Source organism: Lolium rigidum, unplaced genomic scaffold, assembly GCF_022539505.1.
Source record: "Lolium rigidum isolate FL_2022 unplaced genomic scaffold, APGP_CSIRO_Lrig_0.1 contig_35329_1, whole genome shotgun sequence".
Classification (NCBI taxonomy): domain Eukaryota; kingdom Viridiplantae; phylum Streptophyta; class Magnoliopsida; order Poales; family Poaceae; genus Lolium; species Lolium rigidum.
The window spans coordinates 171,927-199,095 of record NW_025900314.1 but is presented as its reverse complement, the minus strand read 5'-3'; positions in this window follow the sequence as shown (position 1 = coordinate 199,095).

The window sequence follows — 27,169 nt, the reverse complement described above, 5'->3', positions numbered from 1 at the left end:
ACGCAATGGCGGCGTTGGTGAAAAGAAAGAGCGAAATTGGAACTGCTCTAGAACAACATGCTCTCGATCGTCTCTGTGTTGCCACCGAAAGCTTGAGCTGTAAGTGTCTGCCCATCCGTTGATCTCTGATGGAACTTGAATATTCTTTAACTTTTGTTTCTTTCACAGTCGTAGCTTCCGATGAATCAGAGGAAAACAAGAGGATCCACGAAAAGATCGAGGCGATGACTGACGTTGCTCACCCGAAGCATGAGTTGTGGTCAAATGGACCGAAAGCTGTTATCGTGGTGAAATTCGAGCATCGAGCAGAGAAGGTGCACTACTATTTTGATAAATTTCATGCTCATCTTACGATGGTCTGGAAGACAATGTTTCCTTTGGATCAAGCGCCCAAAACTCTGTCTGCTCTGTTCACCCGATTCAAGTCCCCTGAGAGGATTCGACTGTTGGTGCGAAAGGAACTCCTGGCTGGTGCTGAGCTTGCTTTTGTTTCAGTGTTAGCATGTCATCCGACCTTAGATTTAGAGGCCATAGCAAACACCAAAAGGAGTTTAGATCAATACTATGATATTGCTAGGAATCCTGCGTATACCATCATCTCACGGATGGAGACAGCTATTGAGAGGGCTCTGAAGGCCCGAGAGGCCCAGGGAACCTTGTAATGTCCTTGTACCTGCAGAGGTTAATCGTATGTAAATTCGACGTGTGTTTTACACATCATGTAGTTCTAGCGAATTTGTTAATTCGATTAATGATTTCTTGCCGGGGGCAGCCGAGTGATCAATTCAGCCTGCTCACCCGACGACTCCGTTGTAATTGCAAGTTTATTGCGGAGTCGATATGTAAGTTTTGTAGGAGCGACACCAGTCGAATAATCGAGGGATTTAGGCGCTTGGCTTCGTCACGGGGTGCACCGGTTTGAGCGTTATTTTGTGATAGTACGTCCATCGACTGCAGCGCTCGCGCATTTTCTCGAGGCTTGGATGGGTTATTTGTAGTGTCATTAACCTTAGCTCCCGATGGAAGTATTTAATTAATGACACCGTTGATACGTCTCCGACGTATCGATAATTTCTTATGTTCCATGCCACATTATTGATGATATCTACATGTTTTATGCATACTTTATGTCATATTTATGCATTTTCCGGCACTAACCTATTAACGAGATGCCGAAGAGCCAGTTGTTGTTTTCTGCTATTTTTGGTTTCAGAAATCCTAGTAAGGAAATATTCTTGGAATTGGACGAAATCAACGCCCAGGGTCCTATTTTATCACGAAGCTTCCAGAAGTCCGAGGGAGAGTCGAAGTGGGGCCACGAGGTGGAAACACACCAGGGCGGCGCGGCCCAAGCCCTGGCCGCGCCGGCCTGCTGTGTGGGCCCCTCGTGACGCCCCTTGACCTGCCCTTCCGCCTACTTAAAGCCTCCGTCGCGAAACCCCCAGTACCGAGAGCCACGATACGGAAAACCTTCCAGAGACGCTGCCGCCGCCAATCCCATCTCGGGGGATTCAGGAGATCGCCTCCGGTACCCTGCCGGAGAGGGGATTCATCTCCCGGAGGACTCTTCACCGCCATGGTCGCCTCCGGAGTGATGAGTGAGTAGTTCACCCCTGGACTATGGGTCCATAGCAGTAGCTAGATGGTCGTCTTCTCCTCATGTGCTTCATTGTCGGATCTTGTGAGCTGCCTAACATGATCAAGATCATATATCTGTAATTCTATATGTTGTGTTTGTCGGGATACGATGGATAGAGAATACTATGTTATGTTGATTATCAATCTATTACCTATGTGTTGTTTATGATCTTGCATGCTCTCCGTTATTAGTAGAGTCTCTGGCCAAGTTTTTACTCTTAACTCCAAGAGGGAGTATTTATGCTCGATAGTGGGTTCATGCCTCCATTAAATCTGGGACGAGTGACGGAAAGTTCTAAGGTTGTGGATGTGCTTGTTGCCACTAGGGATAAAACATTGATGCTATGTCCGAGGATGTAGTTATTGATTACATTACGCACCATACTTTATGCAATTTTCTCGTTGTTTGCAACTTAATACTGGAAGGGGTTCGGATGATAACCTGAAGGTGGACTTTTTAGGCATAGATGCATGCTGGATAGCGGTCTATGTACTTTGTCGTAACGCCCAATTAAATCTCACAATACTCATTATATCATGTATGTGCATTGTCATGCCCTCTCTATTTGTCAATTGCCCGACTGTAATTTGTTCACCCAACATGCTATTTATCTTATGGGAGAGACACCTCTAGTGAACTGTGGACCCCGGTCCATTCTTTTACACCGAATACAATCTACTGCAATACTTGTTCTACTGTTTTCTGCAAATAATCATCATCCACACTATACATCTAATCCTTTGTTACAGCAAGCCGGTGAGATTGACAACCTCACTATTTCGTTGGGGCAAAGTACTTTGGTTGTGTTGTGCAGGTTCCACGTTGGCGCCGGAATCCCTGGTGTTGCGCCACACTACATCCCGCCGCCATCAACCTTCAACGTGCTTCTTGACTCCTACTGGTTCGATTAAACCTTGGTTTCTTACTGAGGGAAACTTGCTGCTGTGCGCATCACACCTTCCTCTTGGGGTTCCCAACGGACGTGTCAACTACACGCATCAACCGTGCGAGCGCATTTTTGGCCAACACTCCCGATGGGAGTAAGAGCCGGTGGAAGGGGCCCCGAACAATTTGTTCGGATGATGAGGCCTGAATCAATAAGAAGGTAGAAAACCTGATCAGAATTTTATTCATAATGTGAGAAATTTAAAAGCTGCCGAATGACATAAAACAAATGTATCCTATGCATAGAACCGTCGTAAATGTGCGATGTTCCATGGATTTTCAACGTCTTTTCCCGAGGTTGGGTTTTTGAGCCGATAAGCTCCTCCTGGTATCACTTTAGTGATGATGAATGGCCCTTCCCATGGAGATTCGAGCTTCGAGGGTCTCTCTTGCTTCAGCCGTAGTACCATATCTCCAACACTAAAGCTTCGATTGCGTATTCGTCGGCTATGATAATTTCTTAACGCCTGCTGGTACACCGTTGTTCTTGCCAAAGCAATATCCCCAGCTTCGTCAAGGAGATCCACGACATCCTGCAGCGCGATGTTGGAGGTTGATTCTGAGTACGCTGTCACCCGAGGAGCTTCGAATCGAACGCAAGCTGGCAAAACTGCTTCGGCTCCATGTACCAGGAAGAACGGGGTGTACTGAGTCGACCTATTGGGTGTAGTGCGCAAACTCCAAAGCACGGATGGTAGTTCCTCGACCCAGGCTCCAGCTGCACCCGTAAGGCGTTTCTTGAGGCCATCCCCTATTAGACCATTGATCCTTTCCACCTGGCCGTTGGTCTGTGGGTGGGCTACTGATGCAAATTTTAGCTTAATTCCACTGTCGTCACAAAACTTGCGAAACTTTTTGGAGTCAAAGTTAGTTCCGTTGTCTGTGATGATGCTATGGGGCATACCAAATCGACAAGTTATTCCTCTGAAGAACTGAACGACAGTTTCGGCTTTCTGATTTCGAACAGGTACTGCCTCTATCCACTTGGTGAACTTGTCGACTGCGACCAGTAGATATGTGTGTCCTCCAGGCGACGATCTTGGCAGCGGTCCAACTTGGTCGAGTCCCCATTGAGCAAAGGGCCATGCCATAGGTATTGTCATCAGATCTGTCGCGGGGAGCGTGTGGTTTTGGTGAAAAACGCTGGCAGGGGTCGCACTTCATGACCAGATCTCGAGCATCCGAAGCTGCCGTTGGCCAGCAAAATCCTACCCTGAAGGCTTTTGCCACAAGGGCCCTGCTTCATGCGTGGTGTCCGCAAGTTCCCTCGTGTATTTCGCGCACCAGCGCTTTTCCATCGTTGATGGCAATACACCTTTGAAAGATACCGGAGATGCTGCGCTTGTAGAGTTCTCCATTTACTACAGTAAAGGCCTTTGACCGTCTGACGATTCTCCTTGCTTCTACGGGATCCTCTGATAACTCCTGCTTTGTCAAGTATGTTAAGAACGGCTTGGTCCATAGTGGTTCTAGGAGGAGGACCTGTTCCGCAGATCGAAGTGGAGATTCTTCGACAGCTTGTTGCGGGTTTGCCTCCAATTCGTCAGCCGACGGCTTCGGAGGTGCCGATGCTTTCTCTTTTATCGATCGTTGAGTGATAACTTCATAAAATACTCCGTCTGGAATGGGGGAGCACATGGATCCGATATTTGCCAGATTGTCGGCTTCCTCGTTGCTGGCTCTGCCGATATGCTTGAGTTCGCACCCTTCGAATTTGGCTTCTATATTTTGGTATAACTTTCGGTAGGCGATCATGTTGTCACTGACCGCGTCGCATAGATTCATCGACTGCTGTACCACCAGGTTCGAGTCTCCATAAATTTCTAGACGAGTTGCTCCACACGCCTTTGCCATCTTCATTCCATGCAACAGTGCCTCGTATTCTGCTTCATTGTTTGTGGGCAGGGAGAAATTCATACGTAGTATGTACTTCATCTTGTCTCCTTGTGGTGATATTAGTATCACCCCTGCTCCTTGATGGCGCGTGAGACACACGTCCGTTGGGAACCCCAAGAGGAAGGTGTGATGCGTACAGCAGCAAGTTTTCCCTCAGTAAGAAACCAAGGTTATCGAACCAGTAGGAGTCAAGGAGCACGTGAAGGTTGTTGGTGACGGAGTGTAGTGCGGCGCAACACCAGGGATTCCGGCGCCACGTGGAACCTGCACAACACAATCAAAGTACTTTGCCCCAATGTAATAGTGAGGTTGTCAATCTCACCGGCTTGCTGTATACAAAGGATTAGATGTATAGTGTGGATGATGATGGTTGTTTGCGAAGAACAATAAAGAACAATTGCAGTAGATTGTATTTCAGATGTAAAGAATGGACCGGGATCCACAATTCACTAGTGGTGTCTCTCCCATAAGATAAATGGCATGTTGGGTGAACAAATTACAGTTGGGCAATTGACAAATAAAGAAGGCATAACAATGCACATACATATATCATGATGAGTACTATGAGATTTAATCAGGGCATTAAGACAAAGTACATAGACCGCTATCCAGCATGCATCTATGCCTAAAAAGTCCACCTTCAGGTTATCATCTGAACCCCTTCCAGTATTAAGTTGCAAACAACAGACAATTGCATTAAGTATGGTGCGTAATGTTATCAACACAAATATCCTTAGACAAAGCATCGATGTTTTATCCCTAGTGGCAACAAGACATCCACAACCTTAGAACTTTCCGTCACTCGTCCCAGCATTCAATGGAGGCATGAACCCACTATCGAGCATAAATACTCCCTCTTGGAGTCACAAGTATCAACTTGGCCGAGCCTCTACTAGCAACGGAGAGCATGCAAGAACATAAACAACATATATGATAGATTGATAATCAACTTGACATAGTATTCAATATTCATCGGATCCCAACAAACACAACATGTAGCATTACAAATAGATGATCTTGATCATGATAGGCAGCTCACAAGATCTAACATGATAGCACAATGAGGAGAAGACAACCATCTAGCTACTGCTATGGACCCATAGTCCGGGGGTGAACTACTCGCACATCGATCCGGAGGCGATCATGGTGATGAAGAGACCTCCGGGAGATGATTCCCCTCTCCGGCAGGGTGTCGGAGGCGATCTCCTGAATCCCCCGAGATGGGATTGGCGGCGGCGGCGTCTCTGGAAGGTTTTCCGTATCGTGGCTCTCGGTACTGGGGTTTTCGCGACGAAGGCTTTAAGTAGGCGGAAGGGTAGAGTCGGAGGGCTGACAGGGGGGCCACACGCTAGGGCGGCGCGGGCCCAGCCCTGGCCGCGCCTCCTTAGTGTGTCGCCACCTCGTGGCCCCACTTCGTTTCCCTTTCGGTCTTCTGGAATCTTCGTGGAAAAATAAGACCCTGGGCGTTGACTTCGTCCAATTCCGAGAATATTTCCTTACTAGGATTTCTGAAACCAAAAACAGCAGAAAACAACAACTGGCTCTTCGGCATCTCGTCAATAGGTTTGTGCCGGAAAATGCATAATAATGACATATAATGTGTATAAAACATGTGAGTATCATCATAAAAGTAGCATGGAACATAAGAAATTATAGATACGTTTGAGACGTATCAAGCATCCCCAAGCTTAGTTCCTACTCGCCCTCGAGTAGGTAAACGATAACAAAGATAATTTCTGAAGTGACATGCTATCATAATCTTGATCAATACTATTGTAAAGCATATGAGATGAATGCAGCGATTCGAAGCAATGGTGAAGACAATGAGTAAACAAATGAATCATATAGCAACGACTTTTCATGAATAATACTTTCAAGACAAGCATCAATAAGACTTGCATAAGAGTTACTCATAAAGCAATAAATTCTTAGTAAAAAGCTTTGAAACAACAATAAGGAAGATATAAGTTTCAGCGGTTGCTTTCAACTTCAACATATATATCTCATGGATAATTGTCAACACAAAGTAATATAACAAGTGCAATAGGTAAACATGTAGGAATCAATGCACACAGTTGATACACGTGTTTGCTTCTGAGATAGAAAGAATAGGTGAACTGACTCAACAATAAAGTAGAAGATAGGCCCTTCGCAGAGGGAAGCATGGATTACTATATTTGTGCTAGAGCTTTTCATTTTGAAAACATAGAAACAATTTTGTCAACGGTAGTAATAAATCATATGTGTTATGTATAAGATATCCTATAAGTTGCAAGCCTCATGCATAGTATACCAATAGTGCTCGCACCTTGTCCTAATTAGCTTGGATTAACATGGATTATCATTGCATAGCATATGTTTCAACCAAGTGTCACAAAGGGGTACCTCTATGCCGCCTGTACAAAGGTCTAAGGAGAAAGTTCGCATTGGATTTCTCGCTTTTGATTATTCTCAACTTAGACATCCATACCGGGACAACATAGACAACAGATAATGGACTCCTCTTTAATGCATAAGCATTCAACAACAGATAAAATTCTCATAAGAGATTGAGGATTAATTGTGCAAACTGAAACTTCCACCATGGATCATGGCTTTAGTTAGCGGCCCAATGTTCTTCTCTAACAATATGCATACTCAAACCATTTGATCATGAAAATCGCCCTTACTTCGGACAAGACGAACATGCATAGCAACTCACATGATATTCAACAAAGGTGTAATAGTTGATGGCGTCCCCAGAAACATGGTTACCGCTCAACAAGCAACTTATTAAGAAATAAGATACATAAGTACATATTCTTCACCACAATAGTTTTTAAGGCTATTTTGCCATGAGCTATATATTGTAAAGACAAAGAATAGAATTTTAAAGGTAGCACTCAAGTAATGTACTTTGGAATGGCAGGGAAATACCATGTAGTAGGTAGGTATGGTGGACACAAATAGCATAGTTTTTGGCTCAAGGATTTGGATGCATGAGAAGAATTCCTCTCAATACAAGGCTAGGCTAGCAAGGTTGTTTGAAGCAAACTCAAGTATGAAACGGGGCAGCAAAGCTTACATATGAACATATTGCAAGTATTATAAGACTTTACATCGTCTCCTTGTTGTTCAAACACCTCAACCAGAAAATATCTAGAATCTAGAGACCAATCATGCAAACCAAATTTTAACAAGCTCTATGTAGTTCTTCATTAATGGGCGCAAAGTACATGATGCAAGAGCTTAAACATGATCTATATGAGCACAACAATTGCCAAGTATCAAATTATTCAAGACATTATACCAATTACCACATGCAGCATTTTCTGTTTCCAACCATATAACAATGAACGAAGTAGTTCACCCTTCGCCATGAACATTAAAAGTAAAGCTAAGAACATATGTGTTCATACGAAACAGCGGAGCGTGTCTCTCTCCCAAACAAATAATGCTAGGATCCAATTTTATTCAAACAAAAAAAACAAACAGACGCTCCAAGTAAAGCACATAAGATGTGACGGAATAAAAATATAGTTTCACTAGAGGTGACCTGATAAGTTGTCGATGAAGAAGGGATGCCTTGGTGGAATGCTACAAGCTAAGTTTACTCTAAATTTAGGACCATAATTATCATTTGTAATAACCAAATCATAATTGTATATATCGCATGATAGAAGAGTGTACATGTTCATGGGGAAAACAAATCATTTCAACACGTTGTCCATTGATATTCTCAAGTTGGAGTTGAATCGAAAACCTTAGAAGAATACATGACTTTATACACTAGCAAAGAACCAATGAAGATTATAATGTAAAAGGTAAGCATTTGTATGATTATTCTGTTGATCCCACGATAATTTCTTGATGAATCGTTTAGTACAATCCATCATAAAGTATATTATAGCCACATAATTCCTCAAGACTATGTCTCTACACTACAAAAAAAATCTCATGTGCAATATATCTGCACTCATTTCTAGCAGAGATGTCTATTGTTTTGAACTCCCTCTGCTTCATATTAGTTGTCGCATATTCGGATGTATCTATGCACAAAATGTGTCTAGATACATTCAAACCAGCCACTACTAATATGGAACAGATGGAGTAGTTCTTGGCAGAAAATAATGAGAATACTAGTATTGCATTTGCCAAGCTGAATAGACTTTAGTAAGATCTACTAGCTGATGCAGCATGACAGTTCTATGGGAAAAATGACTAACGGTCGTTTTCAACCATAGTGAGACAATGTTCACTCACCTGTTGTTTCTCACTTTCATCAATCAGCACGGCACTTTGCAAGATAACTATATTTCTACTCTCTTTTTGGCTAGCAAGCCAATTACCTTGCAACTAGGTTAAAGGTGATTATCGTGAATTCTTCGAATTTACATATCTCACAAGCAACATCTACATAAATCTCAAAAAATGGCTATATATACATATGACTTGCCACACAGGTTATAGGCTTCTATCATGTTTTCTAGTAATATACATACAAAACTCCTGAAGCGGAATTATTCGAAGTGACATGCAATTGCGAATACATGTATCAACGGTTTCGCTTATGGTATGAGCTATTAAGACTCTAGCTCACATCTGCAGAAGGAGGATCGATCATTATCATCGGCAATTTGTTGTGATCGATAATTAGTTCTGTTGATGATTATAAATAATTTGATGGAATATTTTGGGATTTCATTACCTCTGTTATCAAAAACTTTCCTAAATGCAAATTTTGATATGGCTATAGAATGTAATATCCAAGGTATTGGGGTTACAAAAATAGAGGAAACAGATGTGTGCATTGCATTCATGCATAGAAAATCTGGGGAATTTTCGCGCTTTAAAGTAAAACAGTCACAGATATCGAAGTTTCACTTGACCTTGGTGGAATTGGAGTAGCTCATCAAGTCAAGCGCTATAAACCTCAATGTGACTTTGTTAAAACCTTATTTTGGGTAGAGATGATTTGATCTAAGGGGTTAGATCAAATGGAACTAATAATTAACACAACAACACTTGAATCAATGATCAATTGCTTGATCTCATAACAGATCATAATAAGGTAATCCTTACCATAACATATGAACATACATCCGATTGGAAATCAAGTAACAATAAATGGAGAAACCATTATTGACTTATCCCTTTCATGTCCTAAACTAATCCTTGATCTTACCATGAACCTCATGGTACCCATTTCACTTCATTCATGGAAACAAGACAAGGAGTTAAACTCTATAAATATATATCCTTCTCCATTCCATATTATTATCCATCAAATCTAGAGAGGTGAGAGTTTTATGTTATTTGTTAGAGAAGCAAGGATAAACCTTAAGCTAAAACTTGGATATACATCCATGTAATCAAATAATCATCTTTAAGAGGAACCCTAAGATATTATTCAAGACAATCCCTAGAGAGAGATAACCATTGATGTTAAACATAGATCTTGATGATCACATCAATATCTATGGAGCCTAATATTAGGTTAGCATTGAAGTCCTTTCCAAAATGAGAGAGACCAATCATACAAATATAACTTTATCTAATTAAGAATAAAGGACAAAAATTGAACTAGAATAGTAGGAGTACATCATAACCTAGAATAATCCATTCTTATATATGAGAGAACTCAAGCTATGGTATTACACTCAAGTTAATTGAGGCAACCATAGTAGTCCCATCCTAGAAAGTAAAATAGAAGTGTTATATCTTAGTTGATCAAGACAACACTTGATCATGGAAGTGAAAACCATTCCATTAGAAATACTTTAGGAAGCCAAACCTTGATCATTATAAATTGTGTAGTGATCATAAACCCTAAGAACTTGAAGTAGAGGATTTTAGCACATAAGAAAAACTTAGAGTTAAAGCCTATAATTAATATGGTGAGAAACCATTCATCCATAAGACCAAAGTTAACTATAAAAAGAACTATAACCAATGTAGTTAACTTAATGATAAATTAAGGATAATAATTGTAGTTAATTGGTAGAAGATAAAACCAATTCTCAAATCTTTAGTAATTAGGGAAGCACATGAAATATTGAGCAAGTAAACACCTTACCATGGTTAGGGGAGATTAAACCCTAGCACATGCAATATGGAGACACCTCATCTTTATAACCTAAAATTATTTCTCAACTCTAGTTTATGTATCACTATGGTGATCATGATATAAGCCCATGCTATAATTGAGATTCAAACCAAATGCCATTAGGTAAATATCATTAGAACCCTAATGGTTCATTAATTAAATACAATGTTTCAATTATAAAACATAAGAGCCACCTAATGCTAAACCCTATAAGTAAACCATATGTGTAGTGATCAACCATTTATCTTTGTAACCAAGATAAACCATGATGGAAACAATCCCTACTGAGATACTTTCTAATGTAGTGATAGTAATAATCTTAACAAGAGGGTTGTACTAGAAATGATAAAACCCTAATAAATAAGGTTCACATAAAGTCATATGCAAGGGGCTAAATTCTCAATTGAGAGACCAAACCCTAATGATAAACTCTAAAACACTTAGAGTAGAAATTACCAATTCTAATAATTTCAAACAGAGTTGATTACACAAGAAAAAGAAAATTAAAATGAGTGCATAAAATCATGATTAATAAAAGTCTGCAATGTAGCTCACACATATTAAATGTTTATCCCAAAAACACTACAGGAAAGCATTCATCCTTTAATAGTCCTACTGAAATTCAAATTATTTGATACCTGCATAATATCACATGATTTAAATTTGAATTAAAACAAGAATTATAAAACAGAATTGAAAACAAGAAAATACGAAAAAGCAAAAAGAGGAAAAATAGAGAGAAGCTCACTCGGCCACCGCAGCCCAGCATCACAGTCCACCAGAAGCCCACCTTCTCAGCCCAACAACAGCCCACGTACCCCTTCGGCAGAAAAATAAAAAGGAGGAGCTCGTCCTCATCTTCTTCTCGCGTGGAGGCCAGCACGAAGCCGTGCTTCGATTCTCCTGGCCGCTGGCGCCCTCTCCTTCACCGGCGTTGTGACGAGGCTTGCTCCTGCGCCCTATAAAAGCTCCGTGACAAGCACTGGCCCGAGTTCTTCTCTCTCTCTGCTCAATTTCCGCCCAAACCGAAACCCTAGCCCGTACAGTTCCCGGCTATCGCCGCCGGTAAGGACCTCCCCAAGCTTCGCCGTGGACACCAGCAGCATCGCCGTCTTCGACTTGCTCTTCCTGCAAAAGGAATCGAGCTGGGGCGACCCGTAGCGCCGTCGTCGACACCATCTTCTCCGACGGCCGGCGCCATTAAATCCGGCGAGCCAGACCTCCATCGACCACGCCGTCAATCGCTACGTGCTCCTGGTGAGCTATTGAACCCCGTAGCATACTTGGCTCGCTCGATTGCTCGCCGTAGCACCGCCGCGTCGGTAACCCGTGAGCTCTGCCGCCGCTCCTCGCCGCCGGGCATGCTCCGGTGACCAAACCTGAGCGGCGCCACCATCAGGAGGTTCGCCTCGGCGTCCTCGTTCCAATGAACCTACACACGCCCCGCGGGAACCCTGTATCGCCGGTGACGTCCACCACTGGCCGCCGGCAGAGCACATGGTTGCCACATCGGCACCACGTGGTAGCCAACGTGGCGTAGGCCCACTGATCAGTGGCTCTGCGGGTAGACTAGCTGGGTGCAGATAGTTAATTTCTGTTTAAAATTTAAATCTCATTATTCCAGAAACTTTACATTAATTTATAAAAATCATATTAACTCAGAAAAAATGAGAATAATATATCAAAATTCTTAGAAAAGAAAAATCTATCCAATAAAAATATAATATGAAATTTTTATTTTTAATAAAAATTTAATTATTTATTACTGTTTAATTAAGCCTTTTCCTTTAATTCTAAATACAATTAAAAATTCAGAAATTAAGAAACCACTTGTAAATTAAATAAAACCAGTAAGCAAATAAAGAAAACATGAAAACTAATTTCCTTTATTTGTTATTTTGTTAAATCCTTATTATTGGAATTTAAACCCTAATTAATAATTACATTAATTATTAAGTCCTTAAAAATAATAAAATGCCATAGTCCAATATTGTTTTAAATTCAAAGATAGTAACAACTTCAACTCCATAACCAATTTATTACACTAAGAGTGGCATCACAAATACAAAACCCTTATTCTATGATGAATAAGGATCACAACCTCATCATTCCATGTGAAACCCTATAACCCTAAATGCTATCAGGAACCCTAATTTCAATGATTACATGTCAACCCTAAATTGCTCCTAACCTAAACCCTAGGTTAGGGCATGTGATCATGGTACCTTATTACAAATCATCGAACCACAGTAGCAACTAAATACTTGTCTTGGACACATAAAATGTAGAAGACCTATCACTAATATATAGGTATCCCATGTGTTCATCCTCATCGGACCTAAATAATCAAATAAGGGCAACCAAATGCAAACCCTAGCTCCTATCCTTAGAGATATCAATTTTAACTAACCATGCTTAGCATCACACCATTATGATGAACCCTAATAGAAACCATACCCATTATCAGGCACCACATAACCATACTCCACTAAACCCCATTAGTGTAAGATAAATTATTAAACATCCTATTTAAGGAAACCACTACTCCTTACTTAGTGAATCCAATAGCAAACCCTAGACAACCTCAACCCTAATTGATATACTTCTTAATATTTAAGAAGTATGTTCTTCAAAAGTTATTCTTTTGAAGTAAATAAAGAATCATCACCAACCTGCTTATAAAGACCTATAAACCCTAGCTAGCAATCACCAGCAAGATGAATCAACCTTGATAGCAACCATGAATAATTAATTGCTTAAGTTGCTCATGCTTAAGTAAAACCAATCAAGCCTAGTTGCTGATGAATCCAACTATGTTGTGATCCATCTTATACTTACCCAGAAACTACCGGGAACCAGAATAAATTATAGCAGACCACAAAACCAATTGTCATACTTGTTCTTTATTAAAGAACATGTTCTTCAAAAGTTATTCTTTTGAAGAATATAACAAGTAATCATTAACCATGCCATATAGTATTAAAACTGACAACCTGCTCTTTACTTACTATACTACTACTAATTTTTGGTGTGTATGATCTGTTACTTTACATTATACCACTTGCTTATGATTCTAAAGCAACACAAACCTGAATAAGAACCTTGTTTGTGAATCACTCTAAAAGTGCAACACACCCTCGAACTAATCATTACCACTCACTAATCCTAAATCATCGGGGTTAAGTCACGTTTAGAGCGATTGCATCTCATACTTATGCATTATTGCATCCTTGCCAATCTTTTAAACATCGTCCTTACCGGACGATGATGCTATTTCAGAATTTGGAATTAATGCGTATCGAAGACCTTGCCTGCATAATCTTGCAGTCAAGAAAGGCAAGTTCATCACTTGCTCATGTCATTTGAAGTATTTTTATCAAATTACTTGCAAAGTATTATGGTTATCACTATTGCACAAAAATCAAAACCAATACTTTCATAACTATGAATATGACTATGTGGTGGGCAATGGAACCATGGATTGTGTTGATATGGTGGAGGTTCCATTGCACGGGTTTATATCCATCTAGGATTAAACAACAAATGTCGCCGATGATTCTTGTGCCGTAATACCCGTGTTAACCATAAGATCCGGAGTGGGACGGAGTAGTCAAAAGTGTTTCCACCTCTCGTTCATCAACGGATGCGCTTTACCGTAGACACTTGTATCTGTCGGTGGCAAGCGGTAGGTCGGGGAAGCCTTAAGTCCCCACGGCACGGTCCGTAGACACTTGTCGTTCGAAGAACAAGCGGTAGGCTGGGGAAGCCTTAAGTCCCCACGGTATTGCGGTCTATGAGGGATTGTAAGGTGTCCGGAACGGTCTATCCATGATGATAGGGGAAGGCATATGAATGCCCGGAACGGTCTCATCATGGATATAGGGAGGACAATCTTACAAAAGGGTGGGTGTTCGAGGTAGCGGAGGAACATGATTGGCTAGACCTTATACCGGGCCTCACACCATAGGAAGTGTGGACGGGGAAATTGCCCGGTTGGCACCAAGGTTAAGATCTCTTATGGGTAAAGCAACACACCTCTGCAGAGTGTAAAGAACCGTGACCTGTCACTCCCTGTTCCGGGATATGGAACTGCGAACGCTGCCGGAAAGGAGCTCCATGAAGTTCTAGTAAACCGGTGAAGGCTGACGGACATAGTTCTTCTGAATAAAAGCAACCTTTTGAAGAAATGGTTATGAAAACCTGCATTGGTATTAGACTTTATGGTCTAATCCCGTAGCTAGTGCATTAAACACCTCTTTCCTATAATGAACTTGTTGAGTACGCTCGTACTCATCCCACTCTTAAATCCCCTGCTTAGATATGGAGGCATTGAAGGAGGATCTACAGTGCAACTCGAAGGCCGAGGAGTCAACAACTACTTCAAGAGACAGGACACTGTCAGAGGAGTCAGATACCACATCCAACAAGGAGAAAACCTAGTTTAGCCATAGAAGGGAACTAGCTTCCTAAACCTAGCTCCTATTTAGCTAGAATCTATTCATAGCCTCTGTAGCTAGTTAAATACTCTTCAAACAGAGTTCGTGTTAGGACTAGTCTACGAGTCGTTCTTCTGGAGTTATTTGCAGTTTTACCTCATTGTAAAGTAGGAGGCTGTGATGATCTTATGTAACAGAGTCAATGTTGTAATTCTATAGACATGCCTTGGACCCGCATATATTTCTGTTGTACCACTCTGAGCGATATAATACTAGTGGAACGGTGTTTCATTGGTGTTATATCAGACTTGCATACTACACCATGCGGTGGTATGCCGGGTCACCACAGTTGGTATCAGAGCAAATGCTTTGACCTTAGGATTAAAACCCTTTAAAGGAGACCTATAGGATTGGTAGTGTCTATAGGAAGTTGTCCTAGTTAAACCAAATATCCTTATGACTTGAGATGGATATTCACTTGAGAATAATTCTGACACACTCAAGTCAACATTTCTTACCTAGCTTACCAAGATAAAGTAAAGTTTGATAGCCAATCCCAAGTATGTAGAACATCAATAAATCCTTAACACAATAGATGAGTAGATCATAGTGGGTATACAATACATGGTAGTCCAAAGAGAGGATACAACCATAAGGAAGCTATCCTATTGGAAGATGGGTACCAACATAAATTATGATTAAGTAAGAGTTATTCTGATCTATAATAGAAGAGATAACAAGTGATGAAGATAATTTATCTTATATAAGGTAAATATCTTACTAGAAGATGTAGACAAATGCAAGTAATGGGTAAGTAAGTTATCCAAACTTGTAAAACAATTGATAGTAAGTAATATCTAAGAGTATATGAGGTAGTATAGACCATGATGAGTCAATCATGGGAGGTAAGGAAGAGAAATAGGAATAAAATATGTCTACATGCATGGTAGAGATAGAAATCATATATGATTCATCTGAGAATCGTTGTGTGATGGACTAGAATATTATAAATACTTAGGAGGAGTCTGATAAGAAGTTAGACACGGAACAATAGAGTAAGATTTGGGTTCCAAAACCATGGGAACTGTGTCTAGTACATCAGAACCCTAGTTATATGGTAAGAACATATGGAAGTATATGAGCTATATTTCCATAGTTATGTGTTTAGAGTAGCAATATTAGAACCTAGACAAATCATGTGAGATAGTCCTAAATAAAATGAAGGTTAAGTAGTACTTCCAAAGAAAATTAGGTTAACCTTAACCATCCCAGACCACTTTGTTTCAAGTTTATCTCATTGCAAATGTGCAATTAAGGTAAACATTTAGACAAATAATAGAATCCCATATAACCGTGCTAAGTATCACGATATAAACCTATCTATGTGGTGTTATATACTACACATCAGAGCCTGAGGTTTAGAGATGTCTTACTCAACTATCATATTCAGGCTTATGATGGTGTGTATTATAAACACAAAGCTGAATCTTCTACTGATCTATGGCGACTCCACTCTCCTCCAACGGCTCAGGCGACCACCATGGCGATTCCAATCTCTCCAAGATCTAGATCCGCTCCTCCAACAATTCTCCTAGATGGATCATGCAGACCCCTTCTCTGATCCATCTTCGATTGCTCACCGTTTGGATTTCACACATGGGCATTTTTTTCGTCAAAAGGTTCGTGAGTCTTTCGCCACAGCCGTCAACCCTATTTCATCCGATTCTGGATTTACCTTGGTGGTCTCATTCGGCCGGGCAAATTTTCATCTTAATTGCCTTAATGTGAGTCTGGCTTTATCATCTTGCCTGGGTGCATCATATGAAGAACTAAGAGTATCTGCCATTCGTGGGAGAGTGTTTGTTTTTGACGTCTGTTCCAAGGCAGTGGGTTTTCTGATCATGAAGAATAGGAAATTCTCTTGCAAGGATTTTATCTGCTACTTTGATTTATGGAGTTCTGGTGGACCAAATTGGCATCGCGAGGAATTGGCATGGTACAGAGAGCAGGAAAATGAATGGACTTTGGTCCAAGGTAGGGATAATTGCAGATCTTATCAACATTTTGGATCTCAAGGCAGAAGTAGAAGAATATATCATCGTCTACCTCCGATTAAATTTATCCCAAGGCCTCCTGCTGCTCGTCTACAATCCCATCAAGGTAACCCTCAAGGTAATCCCCCTTTATCTGGTGCAAACCTAATTCCCATTGGTACTAGACAGAATCCAGTATCTACTCCTAGATCTTCCCATGATCGTGAAAATAGGGATGTGACCGTGGATAGCGGGAACCAATTTTTGAATCTGCCCAGAGATTTGCATCAGATTACTGTCGTAGACAGGCCCAGTAATTCAGCCCATGAGAACAGCCCAGTGCAAAATTGTGAAGCGCCTCTGCGCCGTTCCGACTCCTGCCTACGGTGCCTTGCGCCAGGTCATCTGGCAAGGGATTGTACCAATAAATTCAGGTGTAGATCATGCTATAACTATGGTCATATCTCGTTTAAATGCCTGAACAAAAGGAACAAACCTTTATCTATCTGGAAAGTGGTTGATAAACAGAAGCAGAGTTTCTCGGCTGATATATATTCTGCCTCCTCATCTTCCGTGGGGACGCGTAGCATTACCCACGTTTCTGAAACACCTGACCTCACACAATCTCCATCCTGTGATTATCCGCCGCCGTCGAAGGGCGAGGAGCTTCCCTCCATGGCGAACTATGACTGCGACCCCTTCCCGCACGTCCCTGCCGGTATGGTTGCTATCCCACCTGGTCCGTTGCGTCAGCAGAGAGGTTATGTGGTTTTGGGAGGTGACTTTCCTATTTTCTGTGATGACTGGGCGATTGCATCTCTCATCCCCGATCCTGGACAAAACCACTTTGAACTAGTTAGTCAGACCATTAGTCAGCAGATGCAAGATATTGGCATTGAGATTCGCACGATCTCTAAGTGTGCTATGGGTTCTGCTTTGGTTAGATTTGCCACATGTACTGATAGGGATGCAGCTATCAATGTTAGTCCTATTAATGTGGGTGACAGCATCCTTAGATTTGTTGCACAAGATAATGGTATTAATCGGAGATCAACCTTCCTGACGCACGATGTTTGGATCATGATACTGAATTTTCCCTTAGAGTGCTGGGATGTTGACACTGTCAGTAGAACAGTAGTTCCATATGGTCGTTTCCTTGTCTGGAATAAGGATCTGTCCAATAGGGCCAGGATTTTGGTCAAGATTCGTGCATACAATGTTGACACTCTCCCTATGAGTATTGTTGTGATCAAGAACCTAGCTGAAGATGGAAATTCTGATTCCTGGACTTGTCCCATGGTCCTACTTTCCAGAAGAATGCTTGGACCTGCTGCTGGTGATGAGGACCCTCTGCCGCCAAATGGAGCTAACCCCCATCCTCTACCTCAGGTGGATCAGGGTTTCTGGCATGATGAACATATGATGCAGGAAGATGAGGGCAACATGGGGGTAGAAATTGCTGCACCTGGTTTGGATAATGCTGCACCACCAAATGCTGCTCCTGCTGCCGATCTTGCACCACCTCAGGCTGGAATTGCTGCACCTGTCAACCCTGCAACACCACCCCTGCAAGTCAATCAGCCTGCTGCTGAAGAAGAGATTATTGAAATCATACAATCTGTGGAGCCTATTTCTGCTCTTCGTGGCCTCATTTCTAGTATTGTTGGTAATGCATCAGAGGTCCTGCCTCACCTTGGTGACGCACACATTACAGCTGCAAATTGCAAAGTGGTGGAAACAAATGGGCCAAATGGAAAAGTCAGGACTTGTTACCTTCAGATCGACGCAGTGGACAATGCTGGCATAAAGAACAGAACATCTAGTTCCGTGGAAATAACTGAAATATCTGATGATACTGTACCTGATTTGAATGCTGCTGTTGAGCAGCCCAGCACCAAACGCATGAAGAAAGGGAAAGGAAAGCTTGCTACTGATGTCTCACAGGTGAGGAGAAGCAATAGGATTGCTGGACTTGCAGTTGGCTACAAGGATGTTCAGAGTGCTATTCTAGCTGAGCAGACCGAGAAACAAATTCAGCATGAGGCTTCCACCTCAAAGACAGGCAGCAGAGCAGAGGGCAACATTGTGGTTAATCTGGCACCGCAGTTTGAAGCAGAGATCATCAATAATAATAGGGCACCTCCCCCACATCTGCCTGCCTCTACTATCCAAGCCATTGGCAGAAACCATTGCAAGATGCCATCTGAGATGGTGTCTGATGCTGCATTGAACTATGATAGTTCTAATGATAGTGTGTAATCATATCATACACAGGGCCTGGTGCATGCCCATAATTTGCTCCTTTATCCCTAGTTTACTTCAGCAGTTAATTCCCAAAGAACTTTGTTGCTTTCACTCCTGTTATGTGTGCTGTAAGACCATTTATTTGTTTATCAGACACTATGTATGGAGATCTGGCAGAGTGCATTATCTGTCAGTATTTTGGTTTGATGTGCTCTTGTGTTTATCCATTATTTATCATGATCCAGTTATCTGGTCCTATCTGAGGATGTGCACAATGCCAGCTGATCTTTTTCCTGTGATAACTACACATGATAGAAGTATATTGCATATACTCCAAAGATCCTTTTCCATCCATTGTTTATCATGAATAGATTCAGATCATGGAATATTTTGGATTGGAATATTAGAGGTATTAATTCACATGATAGATGGGATGATCTAGCTAATAAAATCAGTGAAAGCAATTGCAATATTATCTGCTTACAAGAGACAAAAAGAGAGAGTTTTGACAATGCTTATATCAGGAAATTTTGTCCAAAAAAATTTAATATGTTTGCATATCAACCATCTGTTGGGAATTCGGGGGGCATTATTACTATTTGGAATGGGAATGCTTTCTCTGGTAATATCATAAGCACCTCTAGCTATCAAGTTACTGTGGAATTTAACTGCAATATCTCTGGGGTGAAATGGTATATCACAAATATTTATGCTTCTTGCCATACTGAGGGAAGAAATGAGTTCATTAATTGGATGAATAACCTGGACTCATCAAATTATGATCTGTGGATGCTTGTGGGGGATTTTAATATGATTAGATCAAATTCTGACAGAAACAGACCAGGAGGAAATACTAATACCATGTTGTCCTTCAATGATATTATACTAGCACATGATCTGGAAGAAATTCCCTTGAAAGGTAGGCAATATACATGGAGCAATATGCATAATATACCTCTGTTAGAAAAGCTGGACTGGATATTTACTTCATCTATGTGGACTACCACTTTCCCAAATACCATGGCTTACCCTATGGCAAGACTAGGGTCGGATCATGTCCCAATTCTCATTGAAATTGGATCAGATATTCCCAAGGCACAAATTTTCAGATTTGAAGAATATTGGTTGGACTTTGAAGGATTGGATGATGTGGTACAGAATAACTGGAAAAATATGGGGGTATACAAAAATGCTGCACAGGACATTACAGCCAGATTCAAATCTCTTAGGCAAGGCATTAAAAAATGGAGCAAAAATCTATCACAGTTGTCTATTATCATACATAATTGCAGTTATGTGCTTGCACTTCTGGATGGGTTGGAAGAGCAAAGGCCTTTATCTACTATAGAAAAAAATTTCAGACTTGCTCTCAAGACACACCAAAAAAATCTTTTGGAAGCCAAGAGAATATATTGGAGGAAAAGAGCAAATATCAGATGGGCCAAACTTGGTGATGAAAATACAAAATTTTTCCATGCTATAGCTACAAGGAATTACATGCACAATTATATATCACAGCTTATTACAGAGGATGGGAGAGCTCTCAATGAGCATGGCCAGAAAGCAGCACACTTGTGGAATTCATTTAAAGAAAGGCTTGGTAAATCTATGAATACTAACATGATGTTTGATCTTAATGACATGGTCAATAGACATGATTTATCTAGCTTAGACATTCCTTTCACAATAGAGGAAATTGATGAGGTGATCAAGCACATGCCAAATGATAAAGTACCTGGCCCAGATGGTTTCAATGGCAAATTCATAAAGAAGTATTGGAATACTATAAAGTCACAATTCTATGATCTACTGCAGAGATTCTATGAGGGAGATATTAATCTAGAAAGTTTGAATACTGCATTTATTGTGTTAATTCCAAAAAAGCCAAACCCTGAAACAGCATCAGACTATAGACCAATATCCCTAGTGAGCATGGCACTCAAGGTTATAACCAAGATCATGGCCAACAGAGTTCAAAAAGTTATTATTCCTATCCTGCACCAAAATCAATATGGATTTATTAGGAATAAAACCATTCAAGACTGTCTATCATGGGCCTTTGAATATCTGCACATATGTCATAAGTCAAAAAAGGAAATTGTTATATTGAAACTTGACTTTGAAAAGGCATTTGATACAGTAGAATACTCTGCCATTTTATCTATGTTAAGACATCTGGGATTCAGTGAAAAGTTTATAGGCTGGATTAAATGTATTCTCTCTACTGCATCCACATCTGTTATACTCAATGGAGTGCCAGGAAAAAATATTATCTGCAAAAGAGGTGTCAGACAAGGTGATCCATTGTCCCCCCTGTTATTTGTGGTTACTGCAGAATTATTGCAAATTATCATTAATTATGCCTGGCATGAGGGAGTTCTTCGTTTACCCATCAACAATTCTTATGGGCAAGATTATCCCATATTGCAATATGCTGATGACACACTTATCATTGTACCTGCTGATATGGAGCAACTGGACAATCTCAAGGATATCTTGACCAGCTTTACTATTTCTACTGGCTTGAAAATTAATTACCAGAAGTCCTCCATGGTTCCAATAAATATTACAACTGAAAGATGTCAAGAATTAGCAAATTATTTTGGATGCAAAAGGGAATCACTTCCTTTCACTTATCTGGGACTGCCCATGGGAACAACTAGACCTAGAGTCGATGATCTTGTACCCATGATCTGTAAGGTGGATAAAAGACTTTCTGGACTATCAAATATGATGTCATATAGTGCCAGATTAGTGACTATCAAAGCTGTGATATCTGCTATGCCAAGCCATGCTATGTGTGCTATCAAAGTACATAACACAAACCTGGAACATGTACAGAAAGTTAGCAGACAATTTCTCTGGCATGGGAAAGAGATCCAGAAACAAGGAAAATGTCTAGTCAGTTGGAATAAGGTATGCCTCCCCAAGAAAGCTGGAGGTCTGGGAGTGTTGGATTTAAAGAAACAGAATAAAGCATTGCAAATAAAGAATTTATATAAATTCTACAACAATCAGGAAATCCCATGGGTGAAACTGGTTTGGCAAGCATATTATCAAAATGGAGCTGTCCCAATAGAAAACATTTCCAGAGGATCCTTCTGGTGGCGTGATTGTATCGCTTTAATCCCAGAATTTAAGCAGCTCACCACATGTTCTCCAGGAAATGGAAAAACTATTATGCTTTGGAATGATAAATGGCAAGATACCATTCTAAAGCATAAATTCCCACATCTTTTTTCTTTCACCAAGAAAGGGAACATTAATGTTTTGGAGGCATATAATGCTGCCCAGGAGAACATCTTTGATATGTTTAACCTCCCTTTGTCCATGATTGCTGCACAACAGTGTGATGAACTTTCGCAGGAACTGAATAGTTTACAGATTGATGACTTGTCTGCTAATGATAAATGGAATTTTGCATGGGGAGGAGATAAATATTCAACCCAGAAGGTGTATATGGCATTGGTTAATGCCCCGGCAGCACCAGCTCCCTTTAAGTGGATATGGAAATCAGCATGTCTCCCAAAGCATAAATTCTTCTTCTGGCTTCTCATACAGGATAGACTAAATACTAAAATGCATATGGTCAAGAAGAATTTCTTTTTGGATAGCCAGCATTGTGTGTTATGTAATGAAGATTCACAGGAGAATATGATACACCTCTTCTTCCAGTGTGACTTCAGTCAGAATTTTTGGTGGAGAATTGGGGAAGAGTGGAATACAGAACTTGGGGTATTTGACATGATAATGGACGCAAAGAAAAGATCAGCTAACAGATTCTTTAATGAAGCCATGATAGCTGGTTGCTGGAGCATTTGGAATCAAAGGAACTCGATTATCTTTTATGACAAGCTTGTTGATCCGGATAGCTGTTTTTCTTTTTTTAGAGAGGCTATATCTCTTATCAGGCATAGGGTAAAACCTAGTTTGAGAGAGGGTATGCAAGACTGGTTAGATATTTTATGAACTTTGTTTTTTCACCCCATGTAAATATCCCCCCATTTATGAAATATAAAAAATGACACAGTGGGGACCTTCCCCACTGTTTTTGTGTCAAAAAAAAAAGCTGAATCTTCTTGGATTTTAATTGGAGTTTCATTGTTTGACTAGATCCATACATGAAGTTTGACTTTGATATGCAAATGCATGTTGCAATATCAAGTTCTTACTTGGTGCTATAGATCTAGAGGGTAATGGTAAACGTGTGAGGAAGTGACGAATTCTGGAGGATTCCGAAGATAAGATGAAGGTCCATCAGCAGAAAGGAGTAAAGTTGTGGGAAGCAACCACAATATTCAGAAGGAAGTACCAATCAAAACTCATGCTTTACCTCAACAGAGGAGTACTTTAGTACAGAAGAAGCATGAAGGTAAGAAATATGGTGATTAGGGTGAAGCTGAAGCAGATCCATAGTCAACATAGAAGAGGGAATGCATGGGAAATCACTTAGGATACTATATTCATAGTGTCAGCTAGTGGTTTTCTTGCAACAATAAACCCTCGAAGAAAGGAAGATGACCTATGAAACCAGAGCAGATATAAAAAGACCATAGTGGATATCAGAAGACCACAATTGGTATAGGATCAATACTGCGAGATAAAGTAGAAGATGTCTCGTCCAGTTGATCAGAACCTATAATAGAATTCATTTTTTAGATATCAAATAGCCACAGTTGGTATAATAACCACAGTTGGTATCTTGTCAGCCAAATAGATAGATTTATAATCATTTAGTCAAAGGATTCACATTGGATGTCCACAATTGAGTGGATACACCACAAACATTCTTCGCGAGACCTTAGAATAAGTACAAACCATAAGCTAGACCCAGACTAATATTCTAATCATAAGCTCAATAGTTGGATGAAAAGGAGTTGAAGAATATAAGAACACTCTAAGGGGTAGAGTAAAGATTGAGTGGGAGGTACAAAAACTCAATATTTTGAGCAAGATAGATGATGAAGGTCTGAACTGAGAAGAAGTTCAATCTTATTTTCATAAGAATATTGAACACTATTTGCATAAGGATGTCAGACCAGAAGCCGAGGTTCATACCTCGAGGAAGTAAGAAGTAGGCTATAACTTGAGAAAGTGAGTAATATTCACTCAGCAGTTCGATAGCTCAAGTAAGTTAAGCATAAAGAAGTTGGACGAAGAAAATACTATATACCATATACAGCTCAAGAAGGCCAAAGACCGAAGGAAATTGAACATACCAATACCAAAGACTAATAGAATGATTCCTTCCATGGAACCTAAAAGAACCAAAATAGTTAAAGGTATCAACTATAAATCAGGATTGGATGGACTAAATGAGTCTAATCCATTATTAGGAAAATAAACTATCAAGACCATTTTTATGGTAAGTGCCTTACCAAGTACCATTACTGCACTTTTGGTAGTAAGGGAAAACAAAGACCTATTTTTTTCAAATAGGAGATTGTTATCCAATTAGTCCTCAATTAAGACTGTCAGGACCAGAAGAAGTCCTAATCATTGAATATTCAATGAGAAAGGAAACAAGATTATAATAGTTGGAAGAAATCAATGAATCAAAGTAAGAGCCATGGTTCAGAGACAAGTATTATTAGATTCCAGGAAGAAAATCATAGAACTGGAGTGAGAACCAATGTTCAGAGACAAACCCTAATGGATTCCAGGAAGAATCTGGACAAGGGATATATTCAATTATATCTAGTGAGATCAATATGGAGTTCGAGAAAAGTCGTAGTCCGCACAAGACAGATCCACACTTCGGAAACGTGAGAGAGATCAAACTTCGAGGACGAAGTTTAGTTTAAGGGGTAGAGACTGTAATATCCCAGGTATTGGGGTTACAAAAATAGAGGAAACAGATGTGTGCATTGCATTCATGCATAGAAAATGCGGGGAATTTTCGCGCTTTAAAGTAAAACAGATCACAAGAATCGAAGTTTCACTTGACCTTGGTGGAATTGGAGTAGCTCATCAAGTCAAGCGCTATAAACCTCAATGTGACTTTGTTAAAACCTTATTTTGGGTAGAGATGATTTGATCTAAGGGGTTAGATCAAATGGAACTAATAATTAACACAACAACACTTGAATCAATGATCAATTGCTTGATCTCATAACAGATCATAATAAGGTAATCCTTACCATAACATATGAACATACATCTGATTGGAAATCAAGTAACAATAAATGGAGAAGCCATTATTGACTTATCCCTTTCATGTCCTAAACTAATCCTTGATCTTACCATGAACCTCATGGTACCCATTTCACTTCATTCATGGAAACAAGACAAGGAGTTAAACTCTATAAATATATATCCTTCTCCATTCCATATTATTATCCATCAAATCTAGAGAGGTGAGAGTTTTATGTTATTTGTTAGAGAAGCAAGGACAAACCTTAAGCTAAAACTTGGATATACATCCATGTAATCAAATAATCATCTTTAAGAGGAACCCTAAGATATTATTCAAGACAATCCCTAGAGAGAGATAACCATTGATGTTAAACATAGATCTTGATGATCACATCAATATCTATGGAGCCTAATATTAGGTTAGCATTGAAGTCCTTTCCAAAATGAGAGAGACCAATCATACAAATATAACTTTATCTAATTAAGAATAAAGGACAAAAATTGAACTAGAATAGTAGGAGTACATCATAACCTAGAATAATCCATTCTTATATATGAGAGAACTCAAGCTATGGTATTACACTCAAGTTAATTGAGGCAACCATAGTAGTCCCATCCTAGAAAGTAAAATAGAAGTGTTATATCTTAGTTGATCAAGACAACACTTGATCATGGAAGTGAAAACCATTCCATTAGAAATACTTCAGGAAGCCAAACCTTGATCATTATAAATTGTGTAGTGATCATAAACCCTAAGAACTTGAAGTAGAGGATTTTAGCACATAAGAAAAACTTAGAGTTAAAGCCTATAATTAATATGGTGAGAAACCATTCATCCATAAGACCAAAGTTAACTATAAAAAGAACTATAACCAATGTAGTTAACTTAATGATAAATTAAGGATAATAATTGTAGTTAATTGGTAGAAGATAAAACCAATTCTCAAATCTTTAGTAATTAGGGAAGCACATGAAATATTGAGCAAGTAAACACCTTACCATGGTTAGGGGAGATTAAACCCTAGCACATGCAATATGGAGACACCTCATCTTTATAACCTAAAATTATTTCTCAACTCTAGTTTATGTATCACTATGGTGATCATGATATAAGCCCATGCTATAATTGAGATTCAAACCAAATGCCATTAGGTAAATATCATTAGAACCCTAATGGTTCATTAATTAAATACAATGTTTCAATTATAAAACATAAGAGCCACCTAATGCTAAACCCTATAAGTAAACCATATGTGTAGTGATCAACCATTTATCTTTGTAACCAAGATAAACCATGATGGAAACAATCCCTACTGAGATACTTTCTAATGTAGTGATAGTAATAATCTTAACAAGAGGGTTGTACTAGAAATGATAAAACCCTAATAAATAAGGTTCACATAAAGTCATATGCAAGGGGCTAAATTCTCAATTGAGAGACCAAACCCTAATGATAAACTCTAAAACACTTAGAGTAGAAATTACCAATTCTAATAATTTCAAACAGAGTTGATTACACAAGAAAAAGAAAATTAAAATGAGTGCATAAAATCATGATTAATAAAAGTCTGCAATGTAGCTCACACATATTAAATGTTTATCCCAAAAACACTACAGGAAAGCATTCATCCTTTAATAGTCCTACTGAAATTCAAATTATTTGATACCTGCATAATATCACATGATTTAAATTTGAATTAAAACAAGAATTATAAAACAGAATTGAAAACAGAAAATACGAAAAAGCAAAAAGAGG